This window comes from Piliocolobus tephrosceles, chromosome 12, assembly GCF_002776525.5.
Source record: "Piliocolobus tephrosceles isolate RC106 chromosome 12, ASM277652v3, whole genome shotgun sequence".
NCBI classification, from domain to species: Eukaryota; Metazoa; Chordata; class Mammalia; order Primates; family Cercopithecidae; genus Piliocolobus; species Piliocolobus tephrosceles.
The window spans coordinates 14,510,706-14,535,893 of record NC_045445.1 but is presented as its reverse complement, the minus strand read 5'-3'; the positions used below and the strand labels follow the sequence as shown (position 1 = coordinate 14,535,893).

The 25,188-nt window shown below is 39.9% G+C and overlaps 1 protein-coding gene and 1 pseudogene across 6 annotated transcripts in view; one reads left to right on the top strand and one right to left on the bottom strand.

Annotated features, from left to right (window-relative positions):
- ATP11C (ATPase phospholipid transporting 11C) overlaps positions 1-25,188 on the bottom strand; it is a 209,373-nt gene that overhangs the window by 149,759 nt on the left and 34,426 nt on the right. The window lies entirely within an intron of this gene.
- LOC111536258 lies at positions 14,481-14,599 on the top strand (annotated as a pseudogene).

Here is a 25,188-nt window from a genome sequence, read left to right as displayed (position 1 = left end):
TATATGATACTGGTTTTCATTTTTATTGTTCCAAATGTTATTTTTACACTTTTTTTTAAATTAAACTATCAAACAGCAAAATGTATAAACTTTCGGTATCATTACTCCAATTTTTCTTTAAAAAAGTTTTGACGTGATTCCACAAACATGAGTAAACAAAAAGGTAGAAGGATGTTTGCTGACAGCACTGTCTATAAAACAAATTAAATAATCCAAATGTCCATCAGGAGAGGACTGTTTAAATTAGCTGTGGAATATCCAAACATTGGAATACTGCGGGACTGTTACAATATATGAATAGCTATGTAAATACCCATATGAAATAATTTGTAATATATAGTAAGTTAAAATTAAATTGAATATTAAGAATTGTATGATTCTTCTGTATATATAAAAAGATACATGTACTGTGTATATCTGTGTGTGTACTTAAATTGACATAAAAATCATCTGAAAGTCTAGATAAGAAACCAAAGAGGGCTTTGAATGAAGTGTGGATATAAACTTTTTTACACTTTCTATAACATAATTTTTTTTTCTTTTTGAGATGGAGTCTTGCTCTGTCTGCCCAGGCTGGAGTACAGTGGCGTGATCTTGGCTCACTGCTACCTCCAACTCCCAAGTTCAAGCGACTCTCGTGTCTCAGCCTCCCAAGCGCTGGGATTACACGTGTGTGCCACCATGCCTGGCTAATTTTTGTATTTTTTTGGTAGAGATGGGGTCTCACTACGTTGGCCAGGCTGGTCTGGAACTCCTGACCTCAAGTGATCCACCCACCTCGGTCTCCCAAAGTCCTGGGATTACAGGCATGAGTCACTGAGCCTGGCTCTTTTTATTTTTTGAAACAGAGTCTCACTCTGATTGTCCAGGCTGGACTGCAGTGGTGCGATCTTGGCTCACTGAAATCTCAACCTCCATGGGCTCAGGTGATTCTCCCACCTTGGCCTCCTGAGTAGCTGGAAATACATGTGTGTGCCACCACATCTGGCTAATTGTTTTGTATTTTTTGTAGAGACACAGTTTCACCATGTTTCCCATTTCCCAGGCTGGTTCTTGAACAACAGGACTCAAGCAATCTGCCCACCTTGGGCTCCCAAAGTGCTGGGATTACAGGCGTGAGCAACCTCACCTGACCTGTTCAAAATTTTTTAACCACATGTAACACTTTTTAATTTCAAAACAAATCCTCATGACTAATTGTCAATCAAATTTTTAAAATCATATATATCCTGGTTACATATAATGTAAATGAAAGAGAATCAAAGAGAGAGATGACCCTGAATGAAAAAATACACTCCTACTGATTTTATCATTAGATAAAAAAGGATCTAAGTTTTAAGCTATTATAAAGCACCCTTCAGTCCCTATTTGGCTGACACAATTCAAGTATTTTAAGACAGCCTAAAAAATTAAAACATAGAATGCTTTGTGTAAGTAGCTAAAAACTGGTAACAACCACAGTACATTTCAGAATAATAATGGCATCTGAAATTGTCCACATCAAACTTACAAATTAATTATCTGACACAGAACAAAGTTTGTAAAAGAAGCTTCTAGGTTCAGGATTTTCCCAGAAAGATAAAATAAAACTGTGTGTGTTTGGGAGGGGTGGAACTGTATCTTCAAAAGCTTGAAATAAAACCATTACACCTGTGTAACCACACAAATCAGCTTTCTAAATATTAGTAACCTGTAGGCAATTCAACTTAAAAAAAATTGATGGGAGGAAAAGTGGGGCTTCAGCTTTCATAATCAGCACTTTTAATATATATTGCTTTGCTCTGTCCAAAGCGTCCCAAAATGTACAATCTCATTAAAGCTAATGAGCATAATGGATTTTTAGCCTGATGCGGCAATTTGCATTAATTCATGTGATCACAAATGTATTTATTTTCCAAAGAAACTGCTTTCTCAAGCATAAAGGAACCACCCAGCAATAGGGCTTGTTTTTCCTTTCAGTGCAGCTTTCCTATGTGTAAGTTATCAAATATTAATCTAGTTGTTTTACATAGTGGACCAGACTTCAAGTCCTTTAAAAGATACAATTGCACATTTTTAAAGACATGCTAAATTCTATATAAAATGTCTATGGCTTCTTGTTTCAATACTGAGTATATGTTTATAAATCCTGGTTTGACTTGTAAATTTATCTTAAAAATTCAATAGAAATCTACTGGCTGTAGAGATTAATGGTATACACTTAACACAAAAATTGATTGGCTTTGTCATGGAGACAGAAAGTAGAACAGTGGTTGCCAAGGGCTGGGGAGAAAAGAAAATGGGAAGTTTATTGTTTAATGAATACAGAATTTGTTTTGCAAGATGACAAGAGTTCTAGAGATGGAGAGTTGTGATGGTTGCACAATAGTGTGAATGCAGTTAATGCCACAGAACTGTACACCTAAACATGGTTAAGATGGGTCAGGCACGGGGGTTCACGCCTGTAATCCCAGCACTTTGGGAGGCTGAGGCAGGTGGATCACTTGAGGCCAGGAATTCCAGACCAGCCTGGCCAACATGGTGAAAATCCGTCTCTACTAAAAATACAAAAATTAGCCAGGAGTGGCGGTGGGTGCCTGTAATAGCAGCTACTTGGGAGGCTGAGGCAGAGAATTGCTTGAACCTGGGAGGCAGAGGCTGCAGCGAGCCAAGATCTCATCACTGCACTCCAGCCTGGACAACAGAGCGAGACTCCAACTCAAAAAAAAAAAAAAAAAAAAGGTTAAGATGGTAAATTTCATTACGTGTATGTTACCACAATTTAAAAAGATTTTTTTTTTTAAGTAAATTGGCTTGTTTCTGAAACATTTTTTTAAAAAACTTGATTGGCTCCAAAGACAGTGCAGTATAGCAGTTAAAGTGCAGCCAACAACTCCATGCACCCGAGATCAAAATTGAGAACAAAAACAGAGTACAGACTCAAGTAGGTTATCTGGATAAACTTGCGGCTCTACTCCTAAGCAGCTATGTTATTTGCGCAACTCATTTAATCTCCCTGCACCTCAGTTTCCTTATTTACTGAATATAGAAAACAACCAGGTTTTTTGTTTGTTTTTGTTTTCAGAGTCTTGCTCTGTCACCCAGGCTGGAGTGCAATGGCACAATCTCGGCTCATTGCAACCTCCGTCTCCTGGGCTCAAGCAATTCTCCTGCCTTAGCCTCCCAAGTAGCTGGGATTACAGGCGTGTGCCACCATGCCCTGCTAATTTTTTTTTTTCTTTTCTTTTCTTTTTTTTTTTTTTTGTATTTTTAGTAGAGACAGGGTTTCACCATGTTGGTCAGGATGGTCTCAAACTCCTGACCTCAGGTAATCCACCGGCTTCGGATTCCCAAAGTGCTGGGATTACAGGCGTGAGCCACCACGCCTGGCACAACAAGGTTTTTCGAACTGTTCTATGAGATAATATCTGTACAGTGCACATTACAGGGACTAGAATATAAAAAGCACTCAGTAAACCTTAGCTATTATTAGCAACCACATCAATATAAAAAGTTAATTTTCTCCAAACTAAAGAGAAATGCATTTGTTCCCATTTTGGCAAAAGTGCAAGAGGACAAGTGGATGTGTGTGGCTAGATGCCAAAACTCAATGCTGATTCCAGGCTGACCAATTATGGCGATATGTGAGCCTTAATTTGAATCCAGGTTTTCTCAAAAGGTGCTTCTGAGAAGGTCTGCAGGAGAATCCCCAGGGAACTTGTTCAAAATGCAGAGTTCTGTGTGTCAGGCCAAACCTAGTGAATACCAATCTTCGGAGGTGAGGCTTAGAACGCCCAGCCATATCTGCCTGCAATCAGACACAATGTGGGGAACTGGAGGAGAGGAAGGGAGAGGTAAAATGAATGAAATCTGCTCTACAGTGAGGCTTCCTGATTTCTCTGGTTTTGATTAACTTTACTAGCAGGTGCGGCATGAATCTTGACATCAATTTCCAAGAGCAGTCAAATGTCTCGTCTTATTTAAATATTCTTCCCTCTCCTACTACCTCCTCCTTCCCCTAATCTCAATCCTTGATGGAAGAACATATTACACAAATTTAGGACTCAATCCTCTCCATCACACCACTTTCAGTTATCCATTCATTTGCTTCCACTGTAGGAAGATGAAACCAAATGTCATATTCTCAGAATAAAATTGCACAAATTTAGATATTATAATATCTATCTCCAGTAACTACTTGGTTTCTCATCTGGCCACTGAAGTTCTTTTAGTTACTGCCCTTCTCATGCTCTTTAGCCAAGAATAGTAAAACACCTTTGAAGAACCTTCCTAAGGTAAGGAGGATATCAACCTAGGTTTCCTTTTGAGAATAACAACACCGATTTGGCCAGGCGCAGTGCCCCCTGCTTGTAATCCCAGCAGTTTGGGAGGCCGAGGTGGGCAGATTGCTTGAGGTCAGGAGTTCAAGACCAACCTGGGCCCCATCTCCACAAAAAAAAAAAAAATATTAGCTGGGCGTGGTGGCGCATACCTGTAGTCTTAGCCACTCCGAGGCTGAGGTGGGAAGATCACTTGAGCCCAGGAGGTTGAGGCTTTAGTGAGCTGTGTTTGTGCTACTGCACTCCAGCCTGGGCAGCAAAGTAAGACCCTGTCTCAAAACAAAACAAAACAAAAAAACAATACTCCTGGAGCATGAACCTGAGAGCATTCAGGCCTCTGTGGAAGTATGCATTTTTATATTCATGTGGTTGCTAACAATAGCTAAGGTTTATTGAGTGCTTTTTATATTCCAGTCCCTGTGATGTGTACTATACAGACATTATCTCATAGAATTGTTAGAGGAACCTGCTTGTTTTCAGTATTTTATAAAAAAGGAAACTGAAGTACAGGGAGATTAAATGAATTGTCCAAATCACATACCTGCTTAGGAGTAGAGCAGGATACAGGAGAACAAGGTTAGGAAGTGAAAAGGGAAAAGTCAGAAGTTATCTCTGAGATGTTTTTCTTTGAGAAGTAATTCTAGCTCATTCTTCCTGTCAAGCTGAGTAGCAGCCTTATAGATTTTACCTGACCAGAAAACACGTTACTTCATCTGCACCATCAGGAATTAACAAAAGAGCCAAACTGCTGACCATGAGTTACTAAATCCTTCTACAGTACTTACACTACAATAGGAAGTAGGGTAGTCTGGGAAAAGAAACAACAGCAACATATAGTCTTGAAGCTCACCCCCACAAAACCAATAACATAAAAGTTCCTAGAAAAGCTATTGATAAAGTGTCAATTGAAAGAAAATGCTACAGCCACTTCTCTAACAAGAACAAAACAAAAATGGTGTGGTTTTTTCCCAAAATGATTATATAACTGATCCTAGAGAAAAATCACTATCTCTAGAGGCACCCTCGCAGCCACACAGATGTTTGTCAAGTACCCTTTCCAAACAAAGCAGTACCTTAGGCAGAAAGTGCGGCTGAAATCTCGTTACAACAATTTTTTTTTGAGATGCGGTCTCACTATGTTGCCCAGACACAAGTGCAGTACCTATTCACAGGCAAGATCATCACATACTGTAGCTCTGAACTCCTGAGCCTAAGGGTTTCTCCTGCCTCAGCCTCCTGAGTAGCTAGGACTACAGGTGGGCATCACCATATCTTCCTAACAAATTTCTTTATTTATAACAAGAAATCTTCTAAGCTGCAAGTGCTGCCAATTTTCATCCTGAACTAGAAAGCACAGAGAATAACAGTACCTACCTCAAAGGATTTGAGAGGACTCCAGGAGGCAACTATGTAGAAAGTGTTTTAAACAGCACCTGGCATTTGCTAGAGGAACAGAAAATGCTAGCTGCTGCGGCTAAGTTTTACACAACCAAAAATTCTAGATAAACCTTGGCAATTTGCTTAAAAGGAAAACTGACTTTAAAAACCAAAATGCAGAAGAGGGTTATTTAAAATAGACAAGAAGTACCTGCAGGTGAACAATGCCATATCTATGCCATATGCAGGACTGGGCAGTATTAAGGGGCAGAGGGCTCAACCAAAGAAAGACTAGAATTTCTGCCCTGGAAAAGTGACACGTTAATGAGGGAAACAGGACAAACACTCGTATGAGACTAGATTTCATTTGTCTGTGCCATCTACCAATGATTCCCCAAATGGCTGAGCCTCCACTGCTGCTATTTCAAAGGCAATTCCTCTGGGGCCCCTGGTCTGAGTTTCTGTAAGCCCAGGGGCCTATGTGCAGTACCAACTATTGGATTTTCCTCTGCTGCTGTTCTGCTTAATTGCTTCCTCAGTTGTTCATACATGGATTTCCTTGTAATACCTCAAAGGGAAGTTAAGAAGTAGCAATTAACATTTATGACCAATATCATTTTAGAAGACACAACTTATGACCTTTCCAGGCACAAAACACATCATTTATAGTGATGATAACCCTTAAGACAGTAGCCATAAGCTAAATAATATATGTGGCTAAGAAGAGACATGTCAATGTAAGAGCAACCTTCTTATTTCTGGCTCACCAAGAGTCATTAACCAAGCTGCCACCCATTCACCACAAGATATACACACCTAGTATCAGTAGAGCTGGACAGGACCTTGCACAGAAGCAATTTAGGGAAGGGGGAATGAAGATGTTAAAGGACTGACTTGCGTCCCAGTGCGGCAGTGGGTAGCAAACTTCCACAAATGAGCTGAGCTCCACAGATGCTTTGCCAAAGGCCACTGTTGGCTACTGAGAACTATTATCTTTCTTAATAAGAAATAACACAGAATGGTAAAAAACGGCTGAGCCCAGTGGCTAATGCCTGTAAACCCAACACTTTGGGAGGCCAAGAAGGGTGAATCGCTTGAGGCCAGGACTGCGAGACCAGCCAGGTCAACAAGGTGAAACCCCATCTCTACTAAAAACTACAAAAATTAGGTGGGCATGGTGGCACATGCCTGTAATCCCAGCTACTTGGGAGGCTGAGGCAAGAGAATCACTTGAACCCGCAAGGGGGAGGTTGCACTTAGCCGAGATCATGCCACTGCACTCTAGCCTGGGCAACACAGCAAGTGAGACTCTGTCTCAAAGAGGAAAAAAACAAACAAAAAAATGGTTAAAAAAAAAAATGGGTTTTACATTTACGTAGTCAGACTGCCTACATTTGCACCCTGAATCTATCCTTTTTTAGCGTTGTAACTTTAACTCATTTAACTTCTCTAAGTTTTACTTTCTGACACGTAAAATGAAAATAATAAAGGATTAGGGTGATGAGTCAGCAAATAATGCACAGACAAGGCTTAGCACAATGTTGTACTCAATAATTATTATTATCCTTGAAATAATAAAAATGGTGTGTAGGTAGCCAGAAAAGCCCACAAAGGTCTATTTTACCAATAATGTGGCCAAAACAGCAAATATTTATCATACAAAGAAAAGATAGTAAAGCCAAATATTGGCAATATTGTAATAGTTACAGACAGAAAATAAAGTTAACATGTTTTTAACTTTGTGTGAAAATCAAAAGATATTTTTGTTGATTCTGGAGAAAATGTGACACCCTGAAAGAGCTTTAACGATGGATCACATAGATTCATTCATTCAAAGAACATTTATTGAGCACCTACAAAAAATCTGTTAGGTACCAGAGACTGAAAAATGGTAACAATAGAAGCAAGTGTAAAATGCTGTAATGGACACAGAACACAGGGACGGGAGGAATTCATTCTACCCCAGGTACGTCAGAGAAGGAAGATCCGGGGCAGCATACCACAGAAGAAATGACATTTGAGCTCGGTCTAGGATTTCACCGCTGAATGGAAGAGCAGCAACTTCAGAAAGAGCGAACAACAGGAGCCAATACTGAGAGGTATCTGGCAAACACCAAGAGGTACCTGAGGTATCTAGCAGCCTATAAACAGCGTAGTATAGACAGAGACTAGGGGGAGGGGAGGGGGAAATCACAGAAAGGAGACTAAGCCTGGGCAACATATCAAGACCCTGTCCTACAAAAAAATACAAAAAGTAACCAGGCATGGCAGCGTGCACCTGTAGTCCCAGCTACTCGGGAGGCTGAGCTAGGAGGAGGCTCAGCCTGGGGAGGTCAAGGCTACAGTGAGCCATGATAGTACCACTGTACTTCAGCCTGGTAACAGAACAAGATCCCATCTCAAAAACAAAACAAAACAAAACAAAACAGGAGACTGTAAATTTAGGCCTGAGAAAACCTGTGAGGGCTGGAGAGAAAGGAAATAAAATCAGTATCTTGAAGGGATATCTGTACCCCCGTGTTCATTGTAGGTTTATTCACAATAGCCAAGATATGGTCACAACCTAGTATCCATCAACAGATAAATGGATAAAGAAAATGTGGTATATATACACAATGGAATATTATTCACCATTAAAAAAAATCATGCCGTTTGTAACAAAATGAATGAACCTAGAGGACAGTTATGCTAAGTGACACAGAAAGGCAAATACTATATGGTCTCACTTATATGTGGAATCCTAGAAAAGCTGAATCCTAGAAACAGAGAATAGTGGTTTCCAGAGATAAGGGGGTGAGATAGGAAAATAATCAAATGGCACAAATTTTCAGATAAAAGATGAACAAGTTCTGGGGCTCTAACATATACCATGGGTGGTATTAGATGAATTAATTTGATTGTGATAATCATTACACAATATATATGTATATCAAATCACACTGCACACTTTGAATTTATACAATCTTTATTTGTCAATTAAATACTTTAAAACAATTTTTCAAAAAAGAAAACCCGTTAGGGAATGTGCACACCCCTAGACTTCAGCATAAAGGCAACTGCATGTGGCAAGTCTGGTGTTTTCAAATAGCACCGTCTAGATAAAGAAATGTAAGAAAATAACTACTTTAAAAGTCAGGATAATGGTTATTTCAGAAGGAGAGAAGGTTTTTGACTGGGAGAGGGACCTGGAAGGACTTCTGGGGTGGCTGACAAAGCTCTATTGCTTGATCTGGATAGTGATTTCAAGTATGTTTGCCTTGTAATATTGTATTAAGTTACACACGTTTTTTTTTTTAATCCTTGTCTCATTTTACAATAAAAAAAGCAAAAAAGGAAAAAAAAAAAAAAAAAAAAACACCTTCTTTTGCCACTATATAGGCCATCCAGGGCAGAGACGGTACAAAAAGATGAGGAAAGAAGTTATTACCTTGAGATGAAAGATGATGAGGGCCAGGCCCAGAGCAAGAATAATAGGAGTAAGAAGAATGAAATAAACCCATTGGTGAAACATCTTGAGAATAGGCTGCCATAAACTTCCAGAGGGCTTTAACAGGAGAAGGCTTAAAGAAGATAGAGAGTGATTTCAGATCTGGACATACTGAGTATGAGATGTCTTTGGGAATTCAAATACTACTTTCCCCTTGCTCATTTTAATGTATGGCTTTCCTTTGCCTTGGTACACATCTCTCAATAGTAATACTCTATTTCCTACCATTTACAATTCAATTCATGTGTTTGGCTTTCAAATGGGATACAATGAGGAGGAGGAGGTAGTTCTTGATGTAATCAGGCAAAACTTGGAAAACAAAGGAGGAAGATGGTTAAAAGAAATGTGTCAGTAGTAAAAGACAGAAGTAAAGGAGATAATATCCCATGTGAACCACTCCACTGAAAGGGAAGAAAGGATATAGAACCGAAGAGCTACTGGGTCAGATTCCCCACCTGATCAGCAAAAATCAAGGGAAGGGGAATACATCATGCACTCGCCTTATTTTCACATCTGGGACTTTCTTAAGTTAGCTATATGTAATCTAAAGGAGAATTATAATAGAAATTTGAAAGTAAGAAAGATGGGTAAATAAGACAGACAAGAAAAGGTATTCCACACCAGGTTAGCACACAATGGAGAAGCAAGTAATTTTGCTTATCTACAAGTCATAGCAAACTGTCCTCACTTGGAACAAAAGACAGATATAAGGAACTGTGTGTTAGATTAATTACAGTTTGGGACACAGCAATCCAGGTCCATAGAGTTGGGTTGCTATGGCCCAACTCTATGGACCTGGACTGCTGTAACAAATGCATGAACAACTGACTTTGGTAACATTCAACTGGAAATATTAAGATGTTACCCTCAGAATCCTGCTTCTATTGCATAATAAAAGAAATCTAGCTACCATTTATTAAGTACTTACTCTGTGCCAGGCACAGTCTAAGCCTTCAGCATCCATTATCTGATTGAAACCTCACAGCAAGCCCATGAGGTAGGTGCCATTAATCATCACGTTACAAATAAGGAAACTTGCATGCCTTCAAGTGGTAACTCTAGGGAAACAAGATATGAGGAAGACTGCATAGAGCGGGGACTTGGGCCTGGGCTAAAGGGAGTGCCTGCCTCATACATGGTTCAACCCAGGCCACCAGAGTAGAGTATTTCATAGGGAGTACAGGCTATATCTCTAGTTGCTGATATAGAGTGATTTTTTTCGGGCCTTATCCTCAGCATGTTTATCTCCTACCACTGCAACATGTGGCAGTGGTAGGCGACTGGTAGCAATTCTAAGATTTGGGATCCCAGCCAGCTCTCTGTTTCTTTCCATCAGAAATATAACCAACATCTGGCAGAGTCAGCAAACGTCAAGATGTATGGGTCCTCCACTAATTCATACATTACAAACTGGCTTCTCAAAATTGGTCAAATTCCATTACAGAATTACAGTTCAGCTGCACTGAATACAAAATACGTATGAGCCATTAGCTGACACTTTGAAATCTCTTTGCGCTATGGAAATTTCTATTCTGGTAGTAGTTGTTGCATGAGATTTTATCTTTATCACACTTTTCCTGGCAGCAGTAAAATTCCATTTCCATCAACTGTTTCCTCTCAAGAAAGTCTCTCAGGAAATACTCAAAACATTGTTCAACAAAGTTCTCAAATATGAATCATTTTTAACTGCCAGGAAGACACTCCTTTCCCCCACTGTTTTGCATCATAATAGGCTTTCTCTAAAATGACAGCTTTGGGGGAAGATATACTTATTTGGGGAAAAAAGACGTTTATTAACTACAGTGTAAATCTTTTATTCTTCTCCCTCTATGGCTTTGTTTAAGCAGTTCCCTCTGCCTCAACTACCTTGTCCCCAGATCTGCCTATCCAAGTCCTACCAATGCATTCATTCAAACAAACATTTCCTGAGTACCTAACAGATTTTTGGTCCTGTAATAGGTGGTAGGGGTACAAATCAAATAAATGTATTAAAAATATGCCAGGCAAAGATTACAGTATGATCGTGGCAGGACGTGGGATCATGATGGACATTCTGAGATTTTCCTTCAATGAAAAGTTTTTTGGAAGAAAAAACATTTACAGCTGGCCCTTTAAGGACAAGCAGGAGGAATTCAATGAAAGAGAGAAGCAATTTATGGCAGCCAAGAAGAGGCCAAGAGGAGGCAACTCAAGGGTCTCCAACTACAAGGAGCACAACTGATTAAGGACCCTATCTGCCTCAGAAATTCATCCTAGTGTCTGTACTAAGTCACCTCCAAAGGGGTGCTCCCAACCAATCACTGAGTACAGCAGGGATACCAAAGCAGACTGTTGCTGAAAGTTGCAAAACTCCACTAACAGCTGACTTTGGACTCCCCAATAGCTTTTCTGAATCTTCTTTAGACTGCAGAGCAGTCTGGAAACCTTCTGCCTAACCAGCTCTCCCCATCCCCTTCACTAGGGCTCAGACTTGCATCAAGGACTAATGGCACTCTCAGCCTTCTCAGCCCCCTCACCATTGTCTGTTCCACATGCATTTTCCCCTAATAAACCGTTGCCAATTTAATCCTGTGTGTGTTTTTCAGAGGACCCAGATTAATACAGCATTCTATACAGAGGGCTCAGCATAAATAAATACCCAGAGGTATGAAAAATCATGATGGGTTCTAAGCACCCATCATGTGGTATGTGCTTGGAGCAAGCTGTAGAAGTGTAGAAGAAGCTGGGCCGAATCAGTGGAGGCCTTGTATGTCCTGATAAGAAACTTCAACTTGGTCCTATGAGAAACAGGGAGCCACTAGAAAGTTTTAAGCAAGGAAAGGGCATGTTTCCAAAACACTGTTCTGCTGGCAGAATGAAGGATGGACAGGACAAAGCAGAAATTGGAAGCACCTCTAATGTATGCTCCCATCTTGTCTGCTAGCTTGTGAGGTCCTGAAGGATGAAATCATATTTTTTGCTTGTTTTGCTTTAATCTTAGAATAGTGTTTAACACAAAGTAGCTACTCAAGAGACCTCACTAAATCTACAAGGTTAGGCCTCACCTCATGGCCCAACATTTTAGTTAAAGCCACTCAAAAGTTTCATGAAGCCTGGTCATTCCTGCTTGGACACTGGAACCCTCTCCAGTCAATCTAGAAAGAGATGGTTATGTGTATGAAGGGTAGAAGAAACTACTCCCAAACTTTGCCTCTTGACGACTGGTCATTTCATGAACTCCTTTGAAGATAGGCATCTAATCACATTTGTTGATCTTAACTGTGGGACAAAGGTAGTCATTAGACATTTAGTTTTTGAATGTTTACCAAATCAGTGAAATTTAGAGAGCCAGATCAAGCTCAAGGCCCACAGGTCTAACCCAAAAACATAAACAAAAATCAGAATCGGCTTCTGAATATGGACTCACTGTCCAATGACGACCTTCGGGAAAATGTAGCCTTATTTTTTCATGATAAGGTGGCAATAAGACCTACCCTAAAATGATGTACAAACTAAGGTGAAAATGAAATAAGAAGATGTGGCCACTGTAATTTGAAAACAGTAAAATAAATTTTACGAATTGAATATACAATTGGGGAAAATAGACAAATCAAAGCTATCAAAACCTAAATATCACCCTAACACAAAGACATGCTGTACTTCTGAATAAATATGAGAAACATAACTTATTTATTACATTGTGACATCAGCTTGCTAAGAAAGGTCATAATTAACCACAAAGTCTACAATAAAACTCTCTAAGTTTAATATATTTACTTAACGACTTCATGGCTAGAAGGAAAGCATACTGATTACCAATTCTGATTTTCAACAGTATCAAGGGATGGTGTGGTATTATCAAAAAATTGTCAAGATACAATTTTCATGTGTCGAGCAGCACTTTTGGCTGGAAGAGTACTTCTATGAAGTCAAATAATCATGTGAACCAATTCCCAGAAGGCTACTGATTGGTAGAGTTGGAGCTAACAGCCCTCCCAAGGTCCAAGGCACTGAGAGTGTGATGCCCTTTCTCAGACTCATTCTCATCTCCCTGACTTGACTAATGAAACACACAGAAGCTCTTGGGTCCTGCTTGTAATACCCAAAATAACCTTACTGAAAAAAGTAATCATTATCTCCAAACAACCTGAAATGGTTTGTGTCACTTAGAGAAGAGAGTCTCACATCATAAACTGTCAGATCTACATGGGGTAAGGGACTAACATTAGATAGCAATGGTTTGTTGTCCATGTAAAATAAAAATGGCATCTCCAATCCTCCACGCTGAGATGACCACTTCCAAACCAGTAGGAAAGTCCAGAGTATTCAGGAATACTTTATTTTATTTTTTATTTTGATGAGGTCTCACTCTGCTGCCCAGGCTGGTCTTGAACTCCTGACCTCAGGCAATCCTCCCTCCTGGGCATCTCTCAAAGTGCTGGGATTACAGGCGGAAGTCACTGCACTCAGCTCAGCAGTACTTTTTTAAACTTTCCAAATTTGCAAACTGATTTAGTAAATACATTGTGTTATTTTAACTTGAGGAGGAGTGAAAAGTAGAGAAAATGAATTCCATTTTTATAAAAGAACTTTAGGTGATTTTGTCAAAAGAACTAAACAAACAACTATAGAAATCATTCTAAGTCTCTTTTTGCATCTTCCAAAACCAGATTATTTCCATTTACAAAATACATTTAATGGCAGGAAATCAGTAATGATGACAGTAATGGACACCACTAAATTCAGGACATTCTATGTGAGACATTTTACATATATTATCTGTATTCCTCACAACTCAATGTAAATGCTTTACATTTCAAATTTTTAAAACATGAGGCTCAGAGAGACAAATGTGCCACAAATCATGTGAATGGCAAAGCTGAGATACAAATCACAGTATCTAAAAGCCCAGATTTTAGATGGCAATGAAAGGTGGGAGGGCTTTTCTCTCCTTCCAAATCTCAACTTCTACCTCACTCTCCCAATTCCTGTCCTTCCCTCCCCTTCCTCCATCCCTCTCACACAAACCCAAACACACGCACGCACATACCCACTCACTTCCAAAGAGAGGCAATACCATACAGTGAGCTAATAACAGTTTTATCCAAAACACCTGCATTTAAAATTCTGACCCTGCCATTTACTAGCTCCAAGACTGGGTGGTACGAATTGTTTCATGGACCTCACTTCCCACCAAGTGAAATTAAATAAGATAAACATACACAGTGTCTAGTACATACTATTTTTGTTACGTTTCCTCTCACTCACTTTTGATAGCCTAAAAGACCAAATGAAGAGGAAGCAAAAACATGCTACCTGTATTGTATGCTAAGCAAGAGAGCACTTCCCTTAGGATGGAAACATTTCTATGACTTATAAAACACACATGTGGTTAAGGAATTGCTACCTACTTCATGTCATTTATCCATGATTTTTATCCATAAAATACATGAGAATAATCTATCATTGCCATGTGGAATTTAGACTAGGAATGCAAGAATAGTTCAGCATTCATACGTCAAACACAATGCTGTTCACAGTTATCAGCAGCCTAACTAACAGAAAAATCTGTATGACTATTTCTATAGGTGCAGAAAAAGTGCAACACTCATTCAGCAGCCCTTCATTATTTAAAAACAACTCAGCTAACTAGAAATCAAAGGAAACTTCCTCAGCCTGATAAAGAGCATCTATGAAAAACTTACAGCTAACTCATACTTAATAATAAAACACAAAATGATTCCCCCTATGATCAGGAAGAAGGCAAGGAATCCACTCTTACCACTCCTACTCAACATCATATTGGATGAAACTCCTAGCTAATGCAATAAGGTACAGAAAAAAAATAAAGATACTTACAGATGGGAGAGAAAAAATAATACTGCCTTTATTCACAGAAAACGTAATTATATCAAAGAATCTACAAGAAACTACTAGATATAATTAGTGACTGGCAAAGTTGAAGAATATAAGATCAATATATAAAAATTGTTTTTTTTCCTTGCCTTGCTATTAAAAAAAATCAATTATATTTTTATACACAACAGTGAAGAACAGGAAAATGAAATTTTTAAAAGCACCAGTGGCGGCCAAGCGCGGCAGCTCATGCCTGTAATCCTAGCACTTTGGGAGGCCAAGGTGGGTAGACCACGAGGTCAAGAGATCGAGGCCATCCCAGCCAACATGGTGAAACCCTGTCTCTACTAAAAATACAAAAATTAGCTGGGCGTGGTGGCGCACACCTGTAGTCCCAGCTACTTGGGAGGCTGAGGCAGGAGAACTGCTTGATCGCTTGAATCCAGGAGGTGGAGGTTGCAGTGAGCTGAGGTTGCGCCACTGCACTCCAGCCTGGCAACAGAGCGAGACTCCGTCTCAAAAAAAAAAAAAAAAGCACAAGTTACAACAGCACCAAGAAACATGTCATACTGAGGGATCAATCTAACAAAGTATTATAAGTATTATAAGATTTGTATGTTGAAAAGTATCAAAAACACTGATGAGAGAAATCAAAGACTTCATTGCAGAGATACACTGTGTTCAGGGATCAGAAGACTCAATATCATCAGTATTGCAATTCTCCTCCAAATTGATCTACAGATTTTAATTCACAGCAAATAAAATCCCAAGTTTCTTTTTCAAAAATTTATAAGGTAACTCTAAAAGTATATGGAAAAAATAATTTAGGATAACCTAAACAATTTTGTAAAAAAAAAGTTGGAGTACTCATACCAATTGATTTCAAGGCTTACAATAAAGCTATAATATTCTAGACAGCACGGTATTGGCTAAAGGGTAACACAGATCAATGAAACAAAATAAAAATTCCAGAAATTGATTCACACATACATCGTCAATTAATTTTTGACAAGGATGCCAAGTTAATTCAATAGACAAAGTATAGTTTCTTCATCTTATCAACAAATGACGCTGGAACAATTAATTAGACATACCTATATTCAAAAAATGAATCTCAACCTGTATCTTGCACTATACGTAAAAGTCAACTGGAAATGGATCATAGACTGAAATGTAAACCCTAAAGCTATAAAATTTCTAGAAAAAATAGAAGCAAATCTTCATGATCCTGAGTTGGGCAATTGTTTCTCAGATAGGACAGAAAAATCATTAACCATAAAATAAAATATTAAGGCCAGGCACAGCGGCTCACGCTTGTAATCTCAGCCCTCTGGGAGGCCAAGGTGGGAGGATCTCTTCAGGAGTTTGAGACCAGCCAGGGCAACATGGTAAAACCCTGTTTCTACTAAAAAAAACACAAAAAATTAGCTGGGCATGGTGGTGCACATCTATAGTACCAACTACTCGGGAGGCTGAGGTAAGAGGATTGCTTGAGTTCAGGAGGCCAAGGCAGCAGTGAGCCATGATGGAACCACTGCTCTCCAGCCTGGGTGACAGAGCAAGACCCTGTCTGAAAAAAAAAAGACAAGACAAGACTGAAAAATGAAACTTCAATCAAAACTGAAAACTACTGCTCTTGGGCTGGGGGTGGTGGCTCACACCTGTAATCTCGGCACTTTGGGAGGCCGACGTGGGGGAATTGCCTGAGCTCAGGAGCTCGCAACCAGCCTGGGCAACACGGTGAAATTCCATCTCTACTAAAATACAAAAAATTAGCCAGGAGTGGTGGCGTGCACCTGTAGTCTCAGCTACTCAGAAGGCTGAGGTAGGAGAATTGCTTGAACCCAGGAGGCGGAGGTTGCAGTGAGCTGAAATTGCGCCACTGCACTCCAGCCTGGGTGACAGAGCAAGACTCCGTCTCCAAAAAACAAAAACAAAAAAAACACTACTGCTCTTTGAACCGCACTATTTGAAAAGTAAAAAGACAAACCATAGACTGGGAAAAACATTTGCAAAACGTTATCTGATGAGGGACCAGTAGCCAGAATGTATAAAGAACACTCAAAGCTGTATTTTTTTTATACAGTCTCACTCTATTGCCCAGGCTGGAGTGCAATAGTGAGATCTCAGCTCACTGCAACCTCCGCCTCCCGGGTTCAAGTGATTCTCCTACCTCAGCCTCCCAAGTAGATGGGATTACAGGCACCCGCTACAATGCCCAGCTAATTTTTGTATTTTTGTAGAGATGGGGTTTCACCACATTGGCCAGGCTGCTCTCGGACTCCTGAGCTCAAATAATCCGCCCACCTTGGCCTCCCCAAGTGCTGGGATTACAGGCGTGAGCCACCGCGCCTGGCCCAAAGCTGTATAATTTTTAAAAACCCTGCCAAATCAAAAAAAATGTTAAGACACTTGTTCAAAATCATTAATCATTAGAAAAAAATGCAGAATAAAATTACAATGAGACATTACTATTCACCTACCAGAATGGCTAAAGTTTTAAAAGACAGACAATAACAATGTTGGTGAGGATATGGAGCAAACACAACCTTATATATGTTGCTGTTAGGAAACAAAAATGGTATAGTCAACTTTGAAAAATAGTTTAGCAGCTTAATATATAAAGTTAAATACATACTTTTCATACTACCCAGTCATCTCACTTCTATACATTTACCGAAAACAAGACATACGTCTACACAGAAACCTGAACACAACGTTTTTTTTTTTTTTTTGGATATAGAGTCTTACTCTGCTGCCCAGGCTAGAGTACAGTGGCACAATCTCAGCACACCGCAACCTCCGCCTCTCGGGTTCACGCGATTCTCATGCCTCAGTCTCCGAGTAGCTGGGACTACAGGCACGCACCGCCACACACAGCTAGTTTTTGTATTTTTAGTAGAGACGAAGTTGCACCATTTTGGCCAGGCTGGTCTTGAATTCCTGACCTCAAGTAACCCGCTCAACTTGGCCTCCCAAAGTGCTGGGATTACAGGTGTGAGCCACCATGCCCTTACTGAACACAAATATTTACAGCACCTTTATTCATAACCACCAAACTACATTTGGACTGTTTTCACAGTTACTGGTGAATGGATACACAAATCAGCTACTGGTGAATGGATACACAAATTATTGTAGTGTTATCTATTTAGTGGAATTCTGCTCAGCAATGAAAGGCAGCAAACTGGATAAATGCAAGGACATAGATGACTCTCAAAAGAATTATACCAAGTAAAACAAGCCAGACTCAAAGGCTATATATTTTGATCCCATTTATATGAAATTCTAGAAACGATAAAACTGTAAGGGACAGAAATCAGATTAGTGGTTGCCACGGGTTGTCAGTTTAGGGAGGGGATTGACTACAAAGGCGCATGAGGGAACTTTTTAGGTGACAGAAAATTCTATTATTTTTATTTCAGTGGTGATTACAATTTATATAATTTTGTCAAAATTCATCGACTTTTACATACCTAAAAAGGGTGAATTTTACTGTATGTAAATTATACCTCAATAATTATCAAGAAAAACATTGTGTTAAAAAAGTAACAACCTCAGAAAGAGCCAACTATTTTAGGCAGAGATCTACAACTAATTTGAATTGAAAAGGTTGATTTCTGATTATAAATTTAAGATCATGATTAAAGCACAGGAAGATATGCAGGGCAGATAAAGTTCATGAAAGTTGTGTATGTGTCTTTCACTGTTAATTGATATAAATTGTGTAAAAAGGGGCTCTAGTAAGACCGTAAGAAAGGCATAATTAAGAACCAAAATACCTCATTTGGTATTTATTCAAAACAGGCTGACAACAGAATAAATGGCCATAATTGTCCTTACAAATTGCTTGAGTTTGTAGATGACTCATTCAAGGAACTGCCTAAGGAGACAGGAACCTATTCAAATACTAATTCCCTCACTTCACAACCACCCTTAGAAGAGAAGGGGTGAAATATTTTTATTCTATGCAATTTCTACCTCTTGATCAGAGCTCTGAAAAGACACAGTAGAAGCTTGTCTTGGCAGCAGAGACAACAGGGTGGGAGAAGATCAAGAGTTTTCTAAAACCCTAAAGGGCTTTTCTCTCTGTTTTTGGTAGGCAGGTAAGGCTTATCCAGTAGTGGATAAGCCAGTGTGCACGGTTCTGGCTTTGCAAGGAGCTATGGTCAAAACAGTGTGGTTTTGTGTGGTGGCTCACACCTCTAATCCCAACACTTTGGGAGGCTAAGGCAGGAGGATTCCTTGAAGCCAGGAGTTTGAGACCAGCCTAGGTAACAAAACAAGACCTCATCTCTACAAAAAAAAAAAAAAAAAAAAGGCCAGGCATGGTGGAACATGCCTGTGGTTCCCGCTATTTGGGAGGCTGAGGTGGAAGGATCACTTGAGCCTAAAAGTTCAAAGCTTCAGTGAGTTATGAAAATGCCACTGTACTTCAGCCTGGGTGACAGTGTAAGAACACATTTCTAAATGAACCAAAACAGTGATAGGGTTCATTTAAGTACCATTATCAGAGCCCCAAGGAAGAACTAAATTGAAAAACAGACTATAGAAACTTGTATTTATTCACTCATTCCTTCATCTATTCATCCAACAATTATTTATTGACTGCCCACTCTGGGCCAGGCTCTGTGTTAAACTGAAGACATAAAGATAACCTGGACTGAAGTAGTTTACAAGCTTCTGGTGGACAGGAGCGGGGGGTGTATAAAGTGCAATAGCATCCAACAGGCTGGAGTACACCTCAACAGAAGAGGAAAATTAGACTTGTGATTTTTCCCCATATACCATTTTCTATCAAGTTCTCAGTGCCCCAGAGTTCACCAGGTAATCAAAAATGGCAACCACTCCAGGCAGTGGGAACAGCACATGCAATAGAAGTACAGGTAAGCACAGTGTAGTCAGGACACTTCATGAAGTTCTAGGGTACTAAGAACCTGATGGAAAATAGTATGTAATAAAACTGAAGAGGTAGGCATGAATCAGAAAGGTTGAATGCTTCGTGAGTTATGCCAAGGAGTGAGATATCCTTGTGGGGTGTGGGGTAAACAACGGGCAGCCTACCAACAGGGGAGAAACAAATCAAGATTTACATAAAGATGATTCTAAAAGCAAGTCAGAAATTGGGAAAAAAAAAAAAAAAAAAAAGAAGGAGAAGGAGGAGGAGAAGAAGAAGAAGGAGAAGGGAAGGAGAAGGAGAAGGAAAAGGAGGAGGAGAAAGATGAGGAGTTTCCTGTACTTGAGCTGAAAAGCTGGTAGTGGACTAGAAAGTTGGTGTTAACTAATGGGTACTAGTTTAATACCTGAGTGACGAAATAATCTGTACAGCAAGTCCCCATAACGTAAGTTTAACTATATAACAAACCTACACATGTACCCCTGAACTTAAAATGAAAGTTAAGTTAAAAAGAGAAAGTTGGTGTTAACTGGAATGGCAGAAAGCCCTACATGAACCACCCTTCAGTCATGCAGAGAAAATGACCCATTCTCCTGCCCAATGTGTATCTCTAGCTAGCCATCATGATTGTTTATTCTCTACCCCAACTGGACTAGCAGCTTCCTAGAAACTGGAATGCTCTCTCTCACTCACACACGCACTCACACACGCATGCACACATACTCATACCCCCATTGCCTAGCTAAAGGTAGATGTTTAGTAACTGTGCAGACATTAAGGAATGAGTGAACAAATAAATGAATGCACTGATGGTTTTGGCACAAGAAACCAACTGCACAATGCAATTGATGGGTTGTCTTGAGAGTTACCAAGCTATCTGCCTGATGGAAAGTTGAAGTATGAGCTTCCGAGAGTCTGTTTCAATACGAAGTTGTCACGACTCTGGTTCTCCCTTGCCCCTAATTATTTTTTTTAAGACAGGGGTCTCACTCTGTTGCCCAGGCTGGAGTGCAGTGGTATAATCTCAGCGCGCTGCAACCTCCACCTCCCGGGTTCAAGCAATTCTCATGCCTCAGCCTCCCAAGTCTCTGAGATTACAGGCGCACACCACCACGCTCGGCTAATTTTTCTACTTTTAATAGGGACGGGATTTCACCTTGTTGGCCAGGCTGGTCTCCAATTCCTGACCTCATGTGATCTGCTCGGCCTCCCAAAGTGCTGGGATTACAGGCGTGAGCTACTGCACCCGGCCTAGCAATAGATTTTTTTAAAAAGGCGCCAGAGAAAGAAAACTACTGATTTTCATAATTAAGCTACTGAAGGCAGACAGCATGACAGATCAAAGGAGTACAGAATGTCAGGTGCTTGGAGGTGGACCCAGAAGGAAGGCCTAGGAGGAAATCCAAGTGACAAGAGCACATTACTAGAAAAGACAGTGCAGCAACACCAAAGGTCCAGGCAGGTGAGCAGTGAGCATCAGGATACCCAGCAAGGTAAAAGCAGACAGAGTATAGTATCAGGGAAATCTGGTAAAAAGGCAGTTAGTGGGTGAGCATCAATAACATCAGAATTGGGCAACAAAGACCCAACCACAGGTATGGGTCTGGGCAGAGCTTAAGTTCCCTAGAGGCTTAGCTAAAAGAAAACATGTTCCTACCTTTGGAGTTATTGAGGTACCAACCATTGTACCCATAAAAGGACTTCACAGGGGATAAACAGAGTGAGGACCAGTTTCTGGCCCCGAAATACAAGGGCTAGTCTTAATCACAACGAGCCAGGTAGCAGCAGTCTTACAAAAACATGACCACACAAAGTCAGAACGATACTAGCAAACATGCTGAACTGCTGAGCTAGCAGCCTGAGGTTCCCAAAATTCTCTCTAACTCAAGACAGGCTGAGATTCAAAGCCTCATTCAGGGCTGACCTGCCCCAGCTCTGACCATTGGAAAGCCATGTAGACACAGAAGCCAACAGGCCCACACAATCTCCCCAACATCAGAGAGTATGAGGCACGCCTCTAATTTCAAAAGAGGTGCTCAAAAAATACCAGTGGAAGAGAGTAAGAGTCTGTCATACAGAAAGCAAGGAGAAGAGGAATATGGAATCCAGTATACAGAGATCTTTCTCTGTACATTTACTCCATTCACAACTACTTTTAGGAATGTTTGTCACCCAGGCCAGAGTGCAAGTGGGGCAATCTCGGTTCACTGCAACCTTTGTCTCCCAGGCTCAAATGATTCTCGTGCCTCAGCATCTCAAGTAGCTGGGACTACAGGAGCATGCCACTACGCCTGGCTAATTTTGGGGGTTTTGTTTGTTTGTTTGTTTTTTACTAGAGACAGGGTTTCACCATGTTGGCCAGGCTGGTCTCTAACTCCTGACGTCAAGTGATCCGCCTGCCTCAGCCTCCCAAAGTGCTAGGATTACAGGCGTGAGCCACCAGGCCTGGCCAAAAACGCCTATCTTGAAAAGCTCTATAGCCCATGGGTATTACCTAGAAATCTATTCATGTTCACATTTCACATATTTTATTCATTCTCATATTTGTAGTCATATCTAGAACAAAGAATATGACACCAGGTTAAGATCATGTCCCCAACTATACATGAAACGTTTTGTGGGAAAATCAGATTCCTCTTACATTTTTATGTAATGCACCTTATCATGAGCCTAACAGGTAATTGGGAAGACAGTCAATATTGCTACTCTTATTTCCCATTCTGAGCCACAAATTTAGACAGTCTTAAGGGGTTTAAGCAATGCTCTGGCCTTTTCACTCTCACTATACAGATGAAAATCTGAGGACCATTGAGAAGGTTACATAACAAACTACAAAAAAAAAAAAAAAAAAATTGCACAACAAACTAGTGGCAGAGCCAGCAAAGAAACCCAGATGCCTGTGTCCCTTCCATGTTTGCAGTATCACCAAATCTGGTAGAGATGCCTGTCATTAGGAAGTTAAATCCAGTAAAATGTATTTACTCATAATTATTAACTCTTCCCAACAAGCTCATATATACAGCCCAACAGAAAATCTGGTCTTTTAATTCACACAGATGATCGATCCTTGATACAAAAGAATGGAAATCCACCACAGCTTACACAATTTAGGTTCTCTAACTCCAAAGCAAAAGAAGGCCTCAAGCAACATTATTTGATTATGAGATTTTGCTGCTGGGAAGAATTAATCAAATTCATCCTAGAGGCTCATCTGCTGCATGACATACTCATTCCTCGATATTGAAACTCCCTAACAAATTTCAACACAAGATGTGATGGTGACTTCTTTTCCTAGTACTTTCTGATCTTCATCTGTTACCTTGACTAGCATTTGAAGGAATGAAAATAAGGAGGTTGCTTTATCCCTAGTATCATCTTTTGTATTTATATTAAAGCTGGGAGGATAGAAAGGGTCTCATTTAGGGACATATTTTTCACCGCTACATATGAATATGAAGTAAGTGAAAAAGACAAATACCACATGTTCTCATTCATATGTGAGAGCTACAAAAATGGATCTCATGAAGATAGATAGTGGACTGGTAGTTTTCAGAGAAAGGGTTGGGGGGAAGGGAGGATGAAGAGAGGTTGATTAACGGGTACAAACATACACTTAGAATAAGACCTAGTGTTTGATAGATCAGTAGAGTGACTATAGTTAACAATAATCTACTGTATATTTCAAAATACCTAGAAAAGAAGATTCCAAATGTTTCCAGCAAAAAAAAAAGAGATAAATGTTTAAGGTGATGGATATCCCAATTACTCTGATTTGATCATTACACATTTTTGAATGTATCAAAATATTACAGGTATCCCAAAAGATGTACATCTGTTATGTATCAATAAAAAATAATAATAAACTAAAATTACTGAAGAGGTGAGAAAGTCTAATAACTGGTAAATCATAAATAATTGAGTTGGTATAACATGGAAGAATGTGACTTTAATTATTTAATGTTATTCATGTGTAATCAAACAAAAAATTTTGTTGAAAATCCCAGTATATTTAGAAGAGCTAAACAAATAAACACTGCACACCAGAAACTAGAACTTGACCAACTTTTTGTTACCTATAAAGTATAAGCTGTTGCTTAAATATGTTTTACTTCTCTAATTAGTAAAAGTAGGCCTTTAAGGAAAAAACCTTTAAAATTTACCTAAAACTGGCTGGGCATGGTAGCTCACTCCTGTAATCCCAGAACTTTGGGAGGCCAAGGCAGGTGGATCACCTGAGGTCAGGAGTTCAAGACCAGCCTGGCCAACATAGCAAAACCCCATCACTACTAAAAATACAAAAATTAGCTGGGTATGGTGGCAGACGCCTATAATCCCAGCTACTTGGGAAGCTGAGGCACGAGAATCATTTGAACCTGGGAGGCGGAGGTTGCAGTGAGCCAAGATGGCACCACTGCACTCCAGCCTGGGCAACAGAGTGAGACTCTGTCTCCAAAAAAAATAAAAAGTGAACTGCTTACTTTCTGTGCACCTTTCCTACTGGGACAGTCTTTCTGAGAAGTGCTTTAAATACATGTTAGAAGCCAGGGACATGTAGCCAGGCATGGTGGCACGCGACTGTAGTCCCAGCTACTCGGGAGGCTGAGGTGGGAGGATCTCTTGAACAGGGAAGTCAAGGCTGCAGTCAGTATGATCATGCCACTGCACTCCAGCCTGGGCAACAGAGCAAAAACCTGTCTCAAAAAAAAAAAAAAAAAAGAAGTCAGGGACACGAATTGGGACTGGGGTGGGTAGAGAGTGAGTGGGACTGCTGAAGACAATGTTCCCATGGCACTGACCCTGGTTATCAGTCTTTGAGCAAGTACTATCACTTGCTTTAATTCCTTCTTCCTCATCCTTTGCTCCTTTTGAATCTGATGATTTCTAGGAATGAACATTCTTTATGATACACGTTATATATTATTTGATTTGAAGCAGGCTTGAATTTATGTCAGTAAGGCAATGTTCTTTTTCAAAGCTCTCAGTTAGTTCTTAAGATATCAGAACCTGCAAAAAGCACGTGTAGGGCTGCTATTATCCCTTCAGATCAATAGCTCAGTCACTACTATGAGGTATTAAGAAAGGAATTTAGGAAGACAAGCAAATCTTTAGGGCTGCATCTATTCTGGCAAAAGAAGAACAGTAGTGAAACACAAACATATTTTAATAAAAACCATTTCAGCAAGTGAGTTCTTACCAAGCAAAGAAATCCTGGACTACTCTACCCAAATGTTTTCATAAAGGTTTTAGCTATGAGGCAATCAGATTCCAGGAGC